Source organism: Myotis daubentonii, chromosome X (assembly GCF_963259705.1).
Source record: "Myotis daubentonii chromosome X, mMyoDau2.1, whole genome shotgun sequence".
Taxonomy (NCBI): Eukaryota; Metazoa; Chordata; class Mammalia; order Chiroptera; family Vespertilionidae; genus Myotis; species Myotis daubentonii.
Window position 1 is genome coordinate 43184348 of NC_081861.1, and position 18825 is coordinate 43203172.

An 18825-nucleotide genomic window follows, 5' to 3' on the forward strand; every position below is an offset into this window, starting at 1 on the left:
TATTATTATTTTTTCCTAAATGTACATTGTTTTTCTGTTTTTGTTCATTTTATGCATATTTTTGGTTGATTTTTCTTTGTTAAATGGCATTTAAATATATAAAATAAATATCAAAAATATAATTCTTTTTTTACTATGGTTGCAAATATAAAAAAAAGTTATGAATATTTCTATATGTGACATGGCACCAGAGTTAAGTTAGAGTTTTTCAAAATTTTGACACACCGAGCTCAAAAGGTTCGCCATCACTGAGCTAGGAGGTGCCCAGGAGAGGCCAAGCTGTGAACCTTGGCAAGCTGCTCCTAGTGCCAGGTCTGGGGCCACTTATTGTGAACTTTGGGGCATGCGGATGCCAGCTGCTGCTTGTTTGAGAGATTTTAGGAAAGTCTGAAGCCTCTTCCAGAGCAGGCCATTCATATGGGAAAGCCACTGCAAACAGCTTGGGTGGGGCTGAAAATTGGGTGGGGCAGGATTTCAGGGAATCACCAGGGTGGGGTGAACTGTGTGGGCTAGGTTGATGGAGATTCAGATATGGCACTTGCCAGTCAACTCTGTGGTGGGGAAGTCCCAACTATTTTTTCTAGGAGAAAGCTGCCCCCGGAGTTCTTTCCCTGAAGCCAGACAATATAGTTCCTCCTTATATGTTCCTGGATCCTTTCAAGCTGCTGTCCCAGCACTGGAGCTCAGAAGGAGTGCGTCAGAATGAGTCTGTGTGCTGAACTGTCTAGGTCTCTAGCAGCCTTGGTGTCACTCTTCCACAATCCCCACTGGTTTTACAGCCTGAAGTTACAGGGACTTCTTTTCCCATCACTGGAAACCTGGGCTAAGGGGCCTGGATTGCAGCTGGGACCTCTTGTTCCTCATAGGAGGCCTCCTCAACCAAGACATCCCTCCCGATTAAAGAAACACCACACATAGGTGTCAAATCAGCCCAGTCTGAGCCTCCACCCCTCCTACCAGTCTCAGTGTGCTTTCTTCTTTAATTCTCCAGTTGTAGGACTTCCATTCAGCCAGATTTCAGGTGGTTCTGAATGATGGCTGTTCTGTATTTTAGTTGTAATTTTAATGTGGTTGTGGAAGGATGTGAGCACTGGTGTTTGCCTATGCTGCCATCTTGGTAGAAGAGTTAAAAGAAAAATAATCCAAAAATATGAAGATAGTGTAAGGAGCCTCTGGGACAACTTCAAGCATACCAACATTCACATTATGGAGATGCCAAAAGGTGGAGAGAGAGCGAGCAAAATATTGAAATCCTATTTAAAGAAATAATGACAGGAAACTTCCCCTACTTGTTGAAAGAAATAGACTTACAAGTCCAGGAAGCACAGAGAGTCCAAAACAAGAAACCCAAGGAGGCCCACACCAAGACACGTCATAATTAAAACGCCAAGAGCAAAAGACAAAGAGAGAATCTTAAAAACAGCAAGAAAAAGCAGTTACCCACAAGGGAGCCCCCATATGACTGTCAGCTGATTTCTCAACAGAAACTTTGCAGGCCAGAAGGGAGTGGCAAGAAATATTCAAAGTGATGAAAAGCAAGGATCTACAACCAAGATCACCCATCAATGCTATCATTTAGGAGTGAAGGTCATTTAAAGAGCTTCATAGATAAGAAAAAAACTAAAGGAGTTAATCACCGTCAAACCAGTATCAGAAATGTTTGCCCAGCCAGCTTGGCTCTGTGGTTGAGCATCAACCTATGCATCAGGAGGTCACAGTTTGATTCCGGTCAGGGCACATCCCCAGTGTGAAGTGTGCAGGAGGCAGCTGATCAATGATTCTCATCATTGATGTTTCTATCTCTCTCTCCCTCTCCCTTCCTCTCTGAAATCAATGAATATATATATATATACTGAGTGGCCAGATTATTATGACCACTTGACATTTGTAGGCAAATTAGCTATAATTTCGTGCTGAAGTTGCTAGAGGGCCAGACCATTATAAATGGGGAAGCAGGTTGTTTACCACGACAGTAGAAGTGATTTTTTTCTGAAGATATGGGTAAACAACGTGATTTAACAGCCTTTAAACGTGGGATATATATTATGATGAGTGGCCAGATTATTATGACCACCCCATCAGTACTTTGTTGGGCCACCTTTTCACTTCAATACTATGGCGATTCTTCTTGGCATTGACTCCGCGAGATGTTGAAAAGTGATGCAAGGAATCTGACATCATGCCTGATGAATAGCACTGTCCAGTTCTGTGAGATTTGATGGTTGTGGAACCAGCTGCCTGATGGCTTTTTTAACTTTGTCCCACAAATGCTCAATTGGATTGAGATCTGGTGATTGTGGGGGCCACCTAAGCAAGGTAAAGTCTCCCTCATGTTCTTGAAACCACTCCTGCACAATACGAGCACTGTGGCATGGCACATTGTCTCATTGGAAGAAGCCATCTCCATTGGGATATGCCATCAACGTGATAGGATGAAACTGATGAGCAACGATACTTAGGTATGTTGTGCTATTCAGACGGTGTTCCACATGAATTAAAGGGCCCAAATCATGCCAGGAAAACATGCCCCAAACCATAACACTACCCCCACCAGCTTAAAGGGTGTACTCATGCATGTGGAGTGCATGCTTTCATGCTGTTTAATTCTCACTCTGCCATCTCCATGATGCAACTGGAAACGTGATTGATTGGACCACATGACTTTGTTTGCAATGCTCGACTGTCCAATCCTTGTGTTCCTGTGCAAATTAGAGATGTTTTATCTTGGTAACTGCAGACAGCAAAGGTGTTCGAACAGACCTTTGGCTTCCATATCCCATGCAATGCAGTGTATGGCTAATTTGCCTACAAACCTCAGGTGGTCATATGTCGAGTGTTTCCTTCCACGACCCGCGTGGAGTAGGGTTCGGTACCTGAAAGAGGAGCCGCACAACAAATGAGAGAAAAAGACACGAGATAGTTTTGCAATATCTGAGGTCCAGGCGGGCAAGTCCAACTCAAGGAGAGGGACTTCCACCCATGCTCAGGCTGCTCCAATCTTTTATTGATCTGGAGTAGCCCTTAGGCAGGTGACCCCCCAGTAACAAGCAGACTAGCCCATTAGCAAGGATTTACATAATAATAAATGGGGGAGTAGTTTCAGCTACCACTGTCTGGACAAACAGGGGTGGCGCCTAGCTCCGGGCTTTGCTAGGGCTTCAAAGGCACCCAGCCTTCAGGCGGGGGGGTTTCGGGGAGTTCTCTGTCTATGCTTATCAGATAGTGAAGGCAATAAACAGTTTCCCACATCTCCCCCTTATTTTTTCTTTAAAAAATAATCAAGTCCCAATTTCAATGTCCAAAAGTTCATGTGTACACGCCAGCAATGAAATGTTGGTTCTGGATGGTGGAAAATGCAGGTCCGGTCCTTTCTGGTCTGGTCCTGGGCACCCTGCAGCGCCGCACAGCTGCTGACTGCTAGCATGGCAAGGCGTCTTCCACCATCTCCATCTCTGAACTGTCTCTTCTGTCTTTGTGGCTGGCTTTCTGTGATCCGTTGTTACAGGAATCCACATGGTCTTGTAGCTGTTCTCTGAAAGTATACAAACATATTCTCGACCAAAGGTTAAAGGAAAAAAAACCAAAAACCTTACTTGGGGTCTTTTCTTTAAAATGATCTTTCCCTGGCTTACCCTGGCATAATGTGTGTTTTTTCTGGGTATCTCACTATTAGCATTATAAACGAAAAAAATTTTTTCTCTAAATGTAATTTAGTTACAGGATCTATTTCCTTACATGGTATTCTTCCACTATATTTTTCCACTATCCCCCTTTTTTTATTTAATTAGGAGACTTCTTGGAAATTTTATAATGCAGGCTAGATAGCTTTAAATATTAATTTTTTGCACAAAAAAAAATTGAACCTGAACATGCTTTAGGTTCATAGCATGTTTACCATGAAATGAAAATTTTTTGTTAATACTTCTTGAATAATTACTTATTTCAAATTAGCCAAATTTAATTAATTTGAAAACTTGAATTTAATTAATTTGAAAAACTATTTTGCTGTCAAATTTAATATTTTAACAATAATCTTAATTTGCATTGTAAATATTAATGAAAAGGATCACTTTACATCCTTGTGAAGGCTCTGAGCATTCCTGTTGTTAGGCTAGATTTAGACATAGGGTCTGTTAGCCAAGCCTCCGTTTTTCTGGGTACTGATTTCAGCTGGACCAAATCTCTTCTATTTGGTTCCTGATCTGGGCTGGGCATGGGAAGCAAGAAGCAGCCATGGGGACGGGAGACCTTCCTCAGAAGGGCCGAGTGTTCAAGCCCATGCACCATTGGGGGGGGTGAGGATCTGTGCCCCACCTCTGTTGCACCCCAAGTTTTCTCCTACTGGCCCCCAGCTGTGCCTGTCTTAGGTTGCCACACTCTGTGGGGTCTTACCCGTCGTTGACTACCAGCTATCTCTGGGCCAAGTAGGGTGATGTGAGGTTCAGTTCTGTCTCCTTGATAGCCTATGTCCCTCTGGCCTCCATGCCCAGCAACTGCCTTGGGATCCCCTCGGCTGCTGGCGGGGCTCCGGCATTGATCATAGGGAACCCAGGTTTCTTCTCCAGAGAGGGCCCAGCTTACGCCATTGGGCAAGAGACAGATCCATGGTACCAGCTTTTCATGATCCCAGCTTGAACAGAGCGCTCAGGTAACAGCTGTAGGCAATTGGATTCCTCTTGGCAAAAAAAGTCAAGATAGGTCAATAGAGAATGCTTAAGTGCCTTCCCCAGGAGGCCCTCCACACAGTGAAAAGGAATAAATCCCTTCATGTAAAACATTCAAATTCATTTGTAAATTTGTTTGGGATAAATGCACAATATACTATTGTAAAGCATCAAAAATTATTAATAAAACTTTGTAGAATAATACCATGTAAGAATATTCTTTGCTCTAGGTCATGACAACTTAATTTTAACCTCAAGGTTTGGAATGAGGAACCTAGTTTTCAAAAAAAAGAAGAAATTTACAGAAGCAGAGACAGTATGCTATCTAAATTACAGTTCTGGGTCTCCAGAGCACTGAGTTGATACGCTAACTGGATCCTTATGACTTTGGAATAGCTATGCTGTCCTTCCCAGGTAAAGGAAAAATGTGCCTTCTAAGACATATGAAACTTATAGTTTTTACCTGAATTAATTGTTACCATACTTCACTTTACCATGCCCCAGGTGGTCTCTGGGCTGTTGGTTGTCTGGTTTGTCTTCCTCCTGTTCCTCATCTTCAGTGGACTGCTTGGAGTCACTGCTCTCTGTAGCTGAGGTAGTTGATTGTTTACAGCTACATGTTATGGCTCCAGGCGCAAGATCTTCAGTCTGGCTAGATTCCTGATGCAGTTTAATATTTCTAGCAGGAATCCATACGGGTTTGGAAAAATTCTCTGGGAATATACAAGCGTACCCTCTGCCAAAGGTTAATAATGGGTCAGGTCCCTTCCATAAACCAGATTCGGGATCCTTCCATTTAACCAGACCATTTTCTTTTGTTTTATTCTGACACCAATGTAGCTCCATAGGTGTCTTTCCATCAGCATCACAAGTGAAAAAATTTAGAGTAATTAAGGCTTGGTGCAGCCTACCCACAGGTGATTTCTCCATCATTCCCCCTTTTTGTTTTTCTAATTGAGATTTCAGTCTTTGGTGTTGACGTTCAATAATGGCCTGTCCTTGGGAATTATATGGTATTCCCGTAATGTGCTGAATTTTCCACTTTTTACAAAATTCCTGGAATTGACAGCCTGTATAAGCAGGTCCATTATCAGTTTTAGTAACCTTTGGAATTCCCATGATGGCAAAAGCAGCTAGGCTATGATTAATAACCTGTTTTGCCGTCTCTCCTGTAGATACAGTAGCCCATAGGACCTTTGAAAAAGTATCTACAGAGACATGTAACGCCCCAAGACGTCCAAAAGGAGTATAATGTGTTACATCCATTTGCCAGATATGGTCCCTTAGCAAACCTCTAGGGTTGACTCCTGTGTTAGGCCCTTGAGGTAGATGTAACATGCAACTGGGACATTCCTTGATAATCTGTTTTGCTTTCTGTCGAGAGATTGAGAATTGTTTGGATAACATTTTAGCAGGCTGATGTAAAAGCTGATGAGACTCTGAAGCCTCTTTTAATAAAGCAACCAATTGATCAGCATGTGCATTTCCCTTAGTTAATGGGCCAGGTAATACACTGTGAGCCCTGATGTGAGTGATATAAAAAGGGTATTTTCTCTGCTGCACAATCTGCTGAACCTGCTTAAATAGTAAGAATAAACTTTGGTCACTAAGCCATTTCAACCGGGCAGTTTCAATTCTACTTACTAGGCCCGAGGCATAAGAGGAATCAGAAATTATGTTAACAGGCTGTTGGAAATCTTGCAATGCAGCCTTAATGGCTTCTAATTCAATTCTTTGCACAGAAGTATGACTGGTCAGTATGACTCGGTCAGAATTTATAGTATGATAGGCAGCTTTCCCATTTGATGACCCATCAGTAAAAACAGTTAAAGCTCCAGGAATTGGTTCCTGCCTAGTATTTTTTGGTATAATGATGGAGGTCTTATTTAAAAATTGTAAAAGTTTATCTTTTAATAGGTGACAACTATGTTCCCCTGAATATCCACTTAACCCAATTTGCCAATTTACGTCAGTTTGAAACAACATTTCTAATTGCTTTCCAGTGAGGGGAAGATAGATGCATTTAGGTTCTTCTCCTCTAAGCTGCCTACAACGCTTCCTAAGCTGATATATTAATTGAGCCATCAGTCCTATATAAGTTATAGCAGTTTTAGAGGACTGATGGCCTAGGTGGACCCATTCAATAATAGCGGGAGAGTCTTTATTTTAGAAGATGACTCCAGTGGGACTATTTGCAGTATGGTTAATCTGTCCCAATAAAGGCAATTCAGGCTGTACCCGTGCTACTTGAGCTGAGGATATCGCCTGTTCAATTCTTAGCAACTCCTTTCTGGCATCATCTGTTAGTGTTCTGGGTGAGGAAAGGTCAGAGTCACCCCTAAGTATATCAAATAAATTTGTCATTTCTCCCGTAGAGATTTTTAGATAGGGTCTTAGCCAGTTAATGTCCCCTAATAATTTCTGAAAATCATTTAAAGTTTTAAGACAATCTTTTCTTAGTTCCACCTTTTGTGGCCTAATGCATTGGTTTTCAATTATGGTTCCCAGATATTTAAAAGGTGTTTGTTTTTGTACCTTTTCTGGAGCAATTTTTAAGCCCCATTTAGGGAGCTCCTTCTCTAATTGGAAAAATATTTCTAAAGTCTGCTCTTCCCGTGGACTTGCTAAGAGCAAGTCATCCATGTAATGGATAATGTAACATCGGGAATATCTGTCCCTTAAAGGTTGAACAGCTTGAGCCACATATTTTTGGCACAAGGTAGGGCTATTGGCCATTCCTTGAGGCAAAACTTTCCACTGATATCTTCTCATGGGTTCTATATTATTAATAGATGGCACTGAAAAGGCAAATCTTTCTTTATCTTGAGGTGCCAAGGGAATGGTGAAAAAACAATCCTTAAGATCTACTACTATGAGAGACCAATTTAAAGGGATTTGTGAAGGCGCTGGGAGTCCAGGTTGCAAAACTCCCATGGTATGCATAGTAGCATTAATTGCTCTGAGATCATGTATCAATCGCCATTTCCCTGCCACCTTCTTAGGTATAATAAATATAGGCGTATTCCAAGGGCTATTGGAAGGCTCTATATGACCAGCTTCTATTTGTTCCTGTATTAATCCATGAATATGACCTAATTTCTCCTTGGTTAATGGCCACTGATCCACCCATACAGGTTTATCATCTTTCCATTGTATAGGATCAGCATGGGGGCGAGGAGACTGAGCAGTGACCACTCCTAAAAAGGTTGATATCCTCGCCTTCCTGGGTTTTTTACACCTTGATCACTCTGATGTCCCATCTGAGTTATAAGCTGCTGACCTTTGCCAGTAATAATACAAGCTTGTAAACCTTCTAAGACATCCCGTCCCCATAAATTGACTGTAATTCCAGAGACAATGTAGGGCTGAAACCATCCTGTCTGTCCTTCCTTATCTTGCCATTTTAAGACTGCAGCACTACGTTGTGTGTTATCAGGAACTCCCACCCCTCTAATTGAGTCCATAGCTTCTACCATGGACCAACTAGGAGGCCAGAATTCTTTGCTGATAACGCTGACATCTGCCCCAGTGTCTACTAGGCCTTTAAACATTTTTCCTTCTATTCTCAAATTAATGATAGGACGAGTTTTGCTAATTTCCTGTATCCAATAGATGTCTGAGCTTTCAAGTCCTTGCATTCCTCTTTTCCTATTTATAGCCTTGCCTTGTTGAGCATAAGGTAGAAGTAGTAGTTGAGCAATTCTTTGTCCTGGAGTAATTTGCATAATATGATTGCATTCCAATATAACTTTAATCTCTCCCTCATAATTTGAATCTATGACTCCAGGCAAAACAGTTAATCCTTCCAGAGTGTTTCCACTTCTCCCTAAAATTAATCCTAAAGTTCCTGATGGCACAGTTCCCCAGATTCCTGTAGGAACAGCTTGCCGAGCCATATCAGGGGTCAAAGTGACCGCTATAGTACTGTTAAGATCTAGGCTTGCACTTCCTGGAGTGGCCCAAATCAGAGATTCCACTATAGGCTTTGCAGGGCAGATCTCCCCTTTTATTGACGGGGCTGGGGGTTGCCCCATTGGCCGTTTCCCTGCGGTTGGCCATACCCTGTGTCTTGATTTAACGGCTGCCCATTTTTGTGGAATCTCGATTTACAATGGCCGGCCCAATGGTAGCCCTTCTGGCATCTAGGACACAGAGAGGTTGGATCTGTTTTGATCGGCTCACTAGGTGAAATGTTAGCGCCTTTCCCTGGAGCGCCTCCTTGTGTCCTTCTTGGTTGTCTACATTCTTTTCTAAAATGTCCTATGTTTCCACAGTTATGACACCTTTTATTTACAGTAGCAGCGGCAGTGAGTAAATTCACTTGAAAAGTGCCTGACCCCACATTCTGACACGCTCGAATCATTTCTGTAATGGTACTACCTTTTCTCAGAGGCATCAGGCATTTCTTACAATCATCATTGGCATTTTCATAAGCTAATTGTTGAATTAAAATGTCTCCTGCTGCCTCATGCTGAATCTGTGGTCTCACTGCTCAAGTGAGACGAGCCACAAAATCAGAAAATGATTCTAAAGGCCCCTGCAAACATTTACTAAAAGCTCCCTCAGAGTCCCCTTTTGCTGGTAAAGTCCACCACGCTTTCCTTCCACAAGCTCGAATTTGCTCATATGCCAGTTGCACATAATCTAACTGGGTTCGTACATCGTTGTATTGTCCCAGTCCTGCTAGCATTTCATAAGTTATTTGAGCATTCAGCCCGCGGTTTATTTGGGCTTGCTCCTGGCATCTCTCCAAGAATTCTCCTTTCCATAGTAAATAATCTCCTCCATCCAGAGTTGCACGTGCTAGAGAATACCAATCATGAGGGATTAGGAAAGCTTCAGAAATACTATACATAATTTCTCCTGTAAAAGGAGCTGTTGGACCATTTTGGACTACACTTTCACGTAAGGCCTTTATCATTTTAAAGTCAATTTTTACATGCTGTCTGATTACCTGATTCGGTAGCTGTGGATCAGGTACCTCTATGATAGGGAAAGCAAGCCTTTCTTCCGCCGGTATTTCCCTCAATCCTTCTCGGATGGATTTTTGCACATGTGATTCAAATGACAGCGAATTAAGCATATCAGAATTAGGACGTGCATGGGGAAGTGGAGAGGACTGTGAAAGCCATTCCTCTAACGTGTCTTCCCACTCCTCACTAGGAGGAGCGGAGGGAACCAGTTGAGGAGACTCCTCCTCAGCCTCTGGAAAAGGCTTTGGCAAATGCGCCATTATGTTCCCCATGGAAAAAGTTTTTTGAGATGAGGTTTTTCTTGCTGCTAACCTTTTTTCAAGTTCTAACTAACTTTTTTGGCAACCTTTTAAGATCTAATGTACCTTCTTCAAGAAAAGCAAAGGTTATGTTCTATAATAACATGCAAAAACTGTAAAAGATTACCTTCTAAAATTTAAACACTTTAAACATGCAAATCAAAAGCACATAATACAGTTTCTTAGTTTTTAAAAGCCAAATATACCTTTTTAAAGCCGAATCTACTTTTTTAAAGCCAAATCCTGCCCCGTTTGTTAGCCTGGTTAAGAAAACGTTCCCAGTGTACTTACAGACCCAGGCTTCTGTAGTTGATCCTGGGCATTGCGTGCGGTGGAATCCCCCTCACCTTTTTTCGGTGAGTTTTCCACACCTTTTCGCTGTAAACTTCCTTTTCTCGCTCCAGCGAGACCTGCACTTCCAGATTACCCGTCGGGCGCCAGATGTTGAGTGTTTCCTTCCACGACCCGCGTGGAGTAGGGTTCAGTACCTGAAAGAGGAGCCGCACAACAAATGAGAGAAAAAGACACGAGATAATTTTGCAATATTGGAGGTCCAGGCGGGCAAGTCCAACTCAAGGAGAGGGACTTCCACCCATGCTCAGGCTGCTCTAATCTTTTATTGATCTTGAGTAGCCCTTAGGCAGGTGATAACCCCAGTAACAAGCAGACTAGCCCATCAGCAAGGATTTACATAATAATAAATGGGGGAGTAGTTTCAGCTACCACTGTCTGGACAAACAGAGGTGGCGCCTAGCTCCGGGCTTTACTAGGGCTTCAAAGGCACTCAGCCTTGGGGGGGGGGGGGGGGGGGGTTCAGGGAGTTCTCTGTCTATGCTTATCAGATAGTGAAGGCAATAAACAGTTTTCCACAGTCATAATAATCTGGCCGCTCACATTCAAATATATCCCACATTCAAAGGCTGTTAAATCACATTGTTTACCCATATCTTCAGAAAAAAAATCACTTCTACTGTCATAAACAACCTGCTTCCCTATTTATAATGGTCTGGCCCTCTAGCAACTTCAGAGCGAAATTATAGCTAATTTGCCCACAAACGTCAGGTGGTCATAATCATCTGGACACTCAGTATGTATATATATAAAATGTTCAAGGGCCTTCTTTAAGAAGAAGAAGAAAAAAAGATAAAAATATGAACAATAGAATGGCAATAAATGCACATCTATCAACAATTGAATCAAAAAATCAAAATAAACAAATAAGGAATCTAATGAACAAAATAAATTGATGAATAAAATAGAACCAGAGGGCTGAAACCGGTTTGGCTCGGTGGGTAGAGCATCGGCCTGCGGACTGAAGGGTCCTGGGTTCGATTCCAGTCAAGGGCATGTACCTGGGTTGCGGGCACATCCCCAGGAGGAGATGTGCAGGAGGCGGCTGATCGATGTTTCTCTCTCATCGATGTTTCTAGCTCTCTATCTCTCTCCCTTCCTCTCTGTAAAAAATCAATAAAATATATTTTTTTAAAAAATAGAACCAGAGGCATAGAAACATGGAACAGTTTGATGAATGTGAGAGGGAAGGAGAGGTGGAGGCTGAAAGTGATTAACCAAAGAATTTATATGCATTAATGCATTACTCATGGACACAAACAATAGGGTGGTGAAGGCCTGGGGTGGGATGGGATACGGGTGGAGGAGGGCAATGGGGGGAAAAGAGAAAGGGGGACATCAACAATAACGATAGAAAATACTCTCAACAATAAAGTTATAAAAAATGGAAGAGTAAATAAATAGAAACAAGGAGTACTGACCACATAGCCAAACGGAAACAGAAACCTGACAAGCCATCAAAAGACTTTTGCATCAAAATCTGCCTTTGATCCAACAGAACCAAGCTTATTAAAGAAAAGCTGTCAAAATCTGCATTAGGAAATGGATTTCTATATCAACAAACTAACATCTTCATCCATAGCTCTAAATTTACATCTCAAAGTGTCAGCTGTTGTGTAAACATGACCTTTGAAAGAAGCGATTTGGCTAAGGATTTCAAAATCACTCAGTTAAACTGTGATACAGCTGCATCATCAGAATGAAAGTGAATGTCCCATGCAGAGCCACTAATATAAGCCATTAGCCATATTGTGCCTTTAGGAGATTTATATGACCTTCCAAAGGCAATACAAGTATTTAAATGTTCTAGGGACCCATCATGTAAAATGTAACTGACAGCAATAGGGGCTCACATACTTTTAAAAATTGTTTTGTGGTAATATCTGATAAGAACCAAGTTATCTGTACTACAGTTTCAGGGTTTTAAAATAGCAATTTGAAATAAATATGATTAATAAATGACTGCAGGAAGATAATTCTCCATGGGTCTATTGCATTGTTGTATGTCTTATGAACAGAAGAACTGATTGCCTTTGTTCTAAACCAGTGGTTCTCAACCTTCCTAATGCCATGACCCTTTAATACAGTTCCTCATGTTGTGGTGACCCTCAACCATAAAATTATTTTTGGTGCTACTTCATAACTGTAATTTTGCCACTGTTATGAATCATAATGTAAATATCTGATATGCAGGATGTATTTAGGCGACCCCTCTGAAAGGGTCGTTCGACCCCCAAAGGGGTCGTGACCCACAGGTTGAGAACTGCTGTTCTAAACTATCCTTTCAAAGATGTTTGTACAGCTAATATCTTTGGAAGATAAAGATAGTGTCTCCCTCCCATAACAAAGGGCAGGTTTGTTTACTGTCCAGTATGACAAAAATGTCTTCCTTTAACACATTGGGGCAGGTTTGCATACAATCTATCTAATAAAAGAGAAACATGGTAATTAGCGTACGACCGCTACCCTTCCCATTGGCTAATCAGGGAAATATGCAAATTAACTGCCAGCCAAGATGGCAGCCGGCAGCCAGGCAGCTTGAAACTAACATGAGGCTTGCTTGCTTCAGTGACGGAGGACTCCAACATTCCCTGCCTGCCACTGCTGGCCTCTGAGCTGCAACAATAAGCAACTATGTTACAAATATAGAAGCTAAACAAAACCCCAAAAAACTGCTTTAGTCCGCCGGGCTTCAGCCAGCAGGATCGCAACATTGTTTCAAATACAGAAGGTAAACAAAGGCCAGAAACCTGCTTTCAGCAGCGGAGGCCAAAGAGCTGGAGCCAAGCCTCAAAGCTAAAGCTGGCCCAGAATAAAAAAAAAAAAAAAAAAAAAAACAAGAAAAAAAGGAGCGGTTGGGAGCTTCAGTCACCCACCAGCCTGAAAACCGCCCTCAGCCCCTCACCCAGACTGGCCAGGCACCCCAGTGGGGACCCACACCCTGATCCAGGACACCCTTCAGGGCAAACCAGCCGGCCCCCACCCGTGCACCAGGCCTCTATCCTATATAGTAAAAGGGTAATATGCCACCCAGCACCGGGATCAGTGGAGCCGAGAGGCCTCCCGGCACCGGGATCAGTGTGACAGGGGGCAGCGCCCAAACCCCCTGATTGCCCTGCGGCTCTGTGTGTGACCGGAGGCGGGGCCACAACCTCCCTATCTTCCCTGCTCTGTTCATGACAGGGGAAGGCGCCCCAACCCCCTGATCAGCCCTGCTCTGTGCCTGATAGGGGGTAGCTCCCCACTCCCCTGATTTCCCTGTGGCTCTGTGTATGACAGGGTGCGGTGCCCCAACCCCCTGATCGGCCCTGCTCTGTGTGTAACAGGGGGCGGTGCCCCTACTCCCCTATTGGCCCTACTCTGTGAATGAAAGGGGGGAGCTCCCCAACCTCCTGATGGGCCCTGCTCTGTGCGTGACAGGGTACGGAGCCCCAACCCCCTGATCAGCCCTGCTCTGTGTGTAACAGGGGGCAGTGCCCCTACTCCCCTATTGGCCCTACTCTGTGCATGACAGGGGGCAGCGCCCCAACCCCCTGATTGGCCCTGTTCTGTGCGTGACAAGGGGTGGCGCAGCAACCTCCCCATTGACCCTGCCTTATGTGTGACAGGGGGCGGTGCCCCAACCCCCTAATCGGCCCTACCCTGAGTGTGACTGAGGGTGGCATCGCAACCTCCCAATCCACCCTGCTCTGTGCATGACAGGGGGCGGCGCCCCAACTCCCCAATCGGCCCTGCTCTGAGCCCGACCAGGGGCTGCACCTAGGGATTGGGCCTGCCCTCTGCCACCCAGGAGCAGGCCTAAGCCAGCAGGGAGTTATCTCCCAAGGGGTCCCAGACTGTGAGAGGGCACAGGCCGGGCTGAGGGACCCCCCCCCAAGGGCACAAATTTTTGTGCACTGGGCCTCTAGTCTATATATATAAAAGCCTAGGCAACCATTCGACCAGTAGCTATGATGCACACTGACCACCAGGGGGCAGACGCTCAATGTAGGAGCTGCCAAGCTGTGGTGACTTGGCAGCTGTGATTCTTGGGTGACGCACCGGAACCTGAGAGGAAGGAGCCTGATTCCAGGGTGCATCACCCAAGAACCACCCTCTTGCAATCCAGGACCCCTCGGGGGATTTGGGAGAGCCAGTTTCAGCCTGACCCCCTGCAGGCCAGGCTGAAGGACCCCACCAGTGCACAGAGCACTGGGCCTCTTGTTGATTATAAAAGAGTAGGGCATTCTAAGCTTTGGGTTCTTCAAGTGTGATATAAACCCACTATGTGGGCCACCCTAGGTTACTCTTGTGGTGCTTGAGGAGAGGGTAAGGGGAACTGAGGTGAACATGGTGCTCATGGTGCTTGCTGTGCCATCAGTAACAGCCTTTTCTCTCTGACCCAGCAGTTTTATGTCTCCTATCAGCATCAGTGAAATTGTAGCAGGATAGTTTTTTAGCTTGCAAGTCTGGTAAAATCTTCCCGTTCCCCATCACCATTCTGGTTTGTTTTTGTTTTTTAACTTTTCAATTTATTTCAGAAAGGAAGGGAAAGGAATAAAGAGATAGAAAAATCAGTGATTAGAGAGAATCCTTGATTGGCTGCCTACTTGCAAGCCCTACATTGGGGATTGAGCCTGCAACACGGGCATATGCCCTGACTGGGAATCCTGGTTCATAGGCTGACGCTCAACCATTACGCAAAGCTGGTTGGGCTCCCCACTACCATTCTTAAGAATAATCTTTTCAAAATCTATATTGCTAGGATTCATAAACATATTAATTTATGTAAACCTTTTGCTCAATATAAATAGGTTAAATCTTTGCCTAAGCTGAGCTTTATGACATCACAATTTCCAAATGTCTTTATCTAATAAGATTAGATATTTATTATAATTAGACAAATTTATTTCTGACTAGAGATAATTCATAATTAATAGCAATATTGTGAATTAGTGGTTCACCAAGACCAAATTGTAATATGAGAAAGGATATCTGCTCTCTCCTGTCCTAGAAGGACTTTTAGAAACAGGTAGCAAAATAATCCATGAAATACTTCTTTAAATTTAATTTCTATTCTTAAATGAGAAGAAATTCACTGTGATCAAGTTATGAAACTTTTTCTTGTGGCAATTTATTGGCTTCTGCAAAAGAAACAAATTAACCTGGGCTCTTTGAGTATTTTTTCCAAATTTGTAGTCAATAGAGTCAGTTAACCTATTTTCCAAATTGACTTTAATATCTTAAGTCCATGCTTTATGATGTGAAGTATTCTATTGCATTCTGAAGCATATATGCATCCTATAGTGGGTCTTAACAATGCTATCAGACTCCAGTTTATATCACAGAATAGCTGACTGGTGAAACTGCTGCACTGTAATCATCATTACATCAAGACTGATGAACAGCCACAGAAGGACAGTCAATAACCTATGGTAGAATAAAGATGTAATAAATGATTCAAAATATGTGTCTTTAAAGCTATGGTCATGTAGATAATAGGTATCCACTCAACTTTGATTCTGACCTCCTTTCAGAGCTATGAGTTTAAATCTAATTTTGAAAATGACACAAAGTAGACTAAATACATGTAAATGTTAAAACTACCTAAAGTCAATGAGGTGTTCATTATTTCATATCTAAAAAGCTACTGATGTGAAGAACTGATCCAGTCACTTGGTGACAAAACCTGAAATGTTTAACATGCAATATTTTACTCATTAAATATCATATAACAAGTAGCTTTGTCTTAGTTACCTGGAGGGAAAATCTGTGTAGCCTAAATTGTTTTAAAATAACTTTTCAATTGGGAACACAATCTGGGTATTTTAAATTGAAACAAAATTTCCCATTTCATTACCTTGATTTTTAAAAACATTTAAGATCTCTTGAAAAATAATTACTAAGTTTTGAGACAAGTAGCTTAAATTTAAAATTGGTTCAAAGGGTGCAGTAAAGTTTAAAGTCAGATAAACTTATTAGATTTCTTTTCCAATTAAATCATTCAATGCTTATATAAGCATACAAAATGTACAACTTCTAGGTCAATAAGCACATTCTAAGCTTTTACAAATAGTATATTGCAATAGTATAAATTAAAAATGTAAAAAAAAATACAACTCAAGTGGCTGAAGTCCACGAAGTTACATACTTTACTTACAATTCAAAATGTCTTTTTAATTAATTTAAAAATAATTTATTGGACCTCTAGTATGTTAGAAACTGCAAAGCTTTGGAGAAAAAGAGATGAGTAAGATACCTAAGACACCCTCCTGCCCTCAAGGAGCTTGTAGAGATGAGAACTATGATACAGGTATAATAAATACATGAAGTAAGAGCACCCAAATCAGTTTGGGGTAAACAAATGAATGGTTTCTATGGCTGAGTTTTTAAGAATGAATTGAAGTTGTCCAGGAGGTAAAAATGGACTAGGATGCATAAAAGTGTATTCTTGCAAGAAAGAAGTTGAATCTTCTACCATTTGATGGTCTAGTTTATTGAAGTAAAGCAGGGGTAAGGTTATATGTAGAACAGGAGCAGGAGCAGCACGTTGTACAGTGGAGCCCTCAGAAGAATGGTGTTAGCTAGGATCATCAAAGAGACTGTATCTCGGTCTGGAGACTGCAATTATTTTTACAGAGGATATTTGTGAATGCTTGTTAAACTTCTCATGTTTGTTTTAAAATATAGTCAACCCAGCTCATAGAGTTTTAAGAAGAGAAAGGATATTACTATGTTAAGTAATTATAACGGCCATAATGTTTCCAGGCTTGCCACCATCTAAATTGATGTGTGACCTTGCACAGATCATTTAACCTCTCTGCTGCAGATGTCATCGGTAATTTGGGAGTAATATCACAAATGTTACAAAAATGTGAGGCTTCATAAAGCACTCTGAAAGACTGCACTGAGGAGATTATATAAGCATCGAGTGCATTATTGTTTATAAGAACTAATAATAAATTGTTTCTTAGCACTTTGCAGACTAATTACAAGCGTAACCTGTTCTGGAGCATTAGAGCAGTTAAAACTAAGTTGAGAATTCTGTTTCTCATCTCATGTGGTTTATAAAAAGGGTGATCATATAATTTGTCCAAAATGGGACATTATTGACAGTGAGAGAGTGCACAAACCAGATGGGATGTTCAGACAAAATGCATATGTTAGGGCTGTCCTGAGCAAATCATAATGCAGAGTCACCTTACTTATACACTTACTAGTATTCATTCACTGCTTGTATGTATGTAGCATCTTCTATTAAAGCTCAAGGTCCTCTCTGGGAAATTCAAAGTGTGATGGTCACCACTTGTGGCAGAGCTCATGACAATATCAAAGCAAGTGTAAGGCAATTACAGGCATTTTAATAGGGGTACAAACAGGGGAGTGATTTTACTACAGGTCACACCCTCCACCCAAACTTTGAAATGCAGCTCTTAGAACTATTTACTCTCTAATCATGTATTCATCTCACCTTCATTCGCAGAAAAGTCCATTGACCTAAAAGATGCATTCACCACATTAGCAGGATACATTTGCTGTGCCCTCTGTACATAAAACTGTGGCATGTTTGCGCTCTGGCTCATGCAAGTCCCTTCACATTTCTGAGCCTCAGTTACCCCATGTCAGAATGCAAATGTTCTCTAAGTTTTCTTGGGCTCTGATAATGCTGGATTTTATGTCCTCTTTATGTGCAAGAATGAGGAATATATATATATATATATATATTCTGTCTTTGCTTACAAATTTGTACTGGTTGAAGACATTGATTTTCTCACTGCTCTCCCTTTCTCCCCAACAGACACACAAGCACATTTGCACACATACACATACATGTACACACACATAATTCATCATATTGAGGAACAGCAACAAGGAGAAAAGGCACTGCATCAGGAAGTGATGCTGAGGATGTAAAGGTGCTGCATAAAAATGGAGGAAGGAAGAAGAAGAAGGCTGGGGGTAGGGAGCAGAACCAAGCACTTTGTAGTGGGCAGCCTGCATTGTCATGCACATTCATGATTGATAGTCATGACCATGGGCTGTGAAGGCAAGAAAAAATAAATACCTTTTAAACTTTATTTCCATTTTACATTTTCAATCTGTTAAAATATTTTCATAATCTACAATAGGTCAATAATTTGAAAGATCATTAAAGTCTTAGAGTAGAAGGAAAGAAATCATTAAGTCTCATAGAATTTCATAGTGGCAAGTCTCAAAAGAAAATGTAATAGAAGTTAGTTACTAGATGCAGAAATCTCTGAACTCAAATTCAGAAGACAGCTCTCATCAATATTCTCCCAGGCTAACTAATGGGCTGGAGTAATTTGAGTCATGGACTTGTTCAAGTCAGAATGACCTTATTTATGTTCCAAAGCACAGCTTTCTCATAATGCTAAATCACAAGACATAGAAAATAATATAAAGGAAAATTATTTTATCAAAAAGATAAGCTTGTGTTTCATTACTTGTTTCCAGGATAACTCTTCACTATTGTTTTCATAGAGCTGATAAATGCAGACTAATGAGCCTATAACTGAAGACCCAAAGGTAGAGAACTAT

The 18825-nt window shown here is 41.8% G+C and overlaps 1 pseudogene; it reads right to left on the bottom strand.

Moving 5' to 3' along the window:
• Positions 1–17831, bottom strand: part of LOC132223465 (ubiquitin carboxyl-terminal hydrolase 10-like) — a 166512-nt pseudogene extending 148681 nt beyond the window's left edge.
• Positions 17832–18825: the final 994 nt, after the last annotated feature.